Source organism: Malurus melanocephalus, unplaced genomic scaffold, assembly GCF_030028575.1.
Source record: "Malurus melanocephalus ecotype Western Australia unplaced genomic scaffold, MMel_1.1 scaffold_2158, whole genome shotgun sequence".
Classification (NCBI taxonomy): domain Eukaryota; kingdom Metazoa; phylum Chordata; class Aves; order Passeriformes; family Maluridae; genus Malurus; species Malurus melanocephalus.
Genome location: NW_026625390.1, coordinates 9,903 through 10,923, shown reverse-complemented (window position 1 = coordinate 10,923; position 1,021 = coordinate 9,903). Strand labels below are relative to the sequence as shown.

Below are 1,021 nucleotides of genomic sequence, written 5' to 3'. Positions count from 1 at the left end.
TCCCAGTGACCCCAGTGAGATCCCAGTAAGATCCCAGTGAGATCCCAGTTATCCCAGTAATCCCAGTAACCCCAGTGATCCCATTACCTCCTCTCAGGGCTCCATGTTGGTCCCGTCCGGCCGTCGCCGCGGGGCCTGTGGGGACAGAGGACAGCCCAGTTTGGACCAGTTTGGACCAGTTTGGACCAGTACAGACCCATTTGGACCAGTACGGACCAGTACAGACTGCACACACACCAGTATAGGCTGTCATAGAGTTACATTCACCGGTCCCGCCCAGTATGGCCCAGTACAGCTCCACACACCCCAGTATGGCCAAGTCCAGCCCAGTTTAGCCCAGTCCAGCCCAGTTCAGACCAGTTCAGCCCAGTATTCCCAGCACAACATCCATTAAAAGCTAACATGACCCAACACATCCCAGTACAGCCCAGCATGGCCAGCACATCCCAGTCCATCCCAGTATGACCCAATGCATCCCAGCACATCCCAGCACATCCCAGTACAGCCTAGCACATCCCAGCACATCCCAGCACAGCCCAGTATGGCCCAGCATGGCCCAGTCCATCCCAGTACATCCCAGTATGGCCCCACACATCCCAGCATGGCCCAGTCCATCCCAGTACATCCCAGCACATCCCAGTACATCCCAGTACATCCTAGCATATCCCAGTCCATCCCAGTATGGCCCCGCACATCCCAGCATGGCCCAGTCCATCCCAGCACATTCCAGCACAGCCCAGTATGGCCCAGCATGGCCCAGTCCATCCCAGTACATCCCAGTATGGCCCCACACATCCCAGTATGGCCCAGTGTGACCCAGCCCATCCCAGTATGGTTCAGTCCATCCCAGCACATCCCAGTATGGCCCAGCACCTCCCAGCATGACCCAGTCCATCCCAGCACATCCCAGTCCATCCCAGCACATCCCAGCATGGCCCAGTATGGGTCAGTCCCTCCCAGTACATCCCAGCACATCCCAGTCTATACCAGTATGGCCCAGCACATCCCAGCATGTCCCAGT

General features: G+C 57.7%; 1 protein-coding gene across 1 annotated transcript in view; it reads right to left on the bottom strand.

Moving 5' to 3' along the window:
* The window catches only part of LOC130587623 (leucine-rich repeat and fibronectin type III domain-containing protein 1-like), a gene marked incomplete at its 3' end in the record, with an annotated part of 2,340 nt that extends 2,203 nt beyond the window's left edge, over nt 1-137 (bottom strand). Inside the window, exon 1 of the mRNA XM_057388599.1 lies at nt 88-137. The remainder of the gene's footprint in view (nt 1-87) is intronic.
* Between the last annotated feature and the right edge of the window lie 884 nt (nt 138-1,021).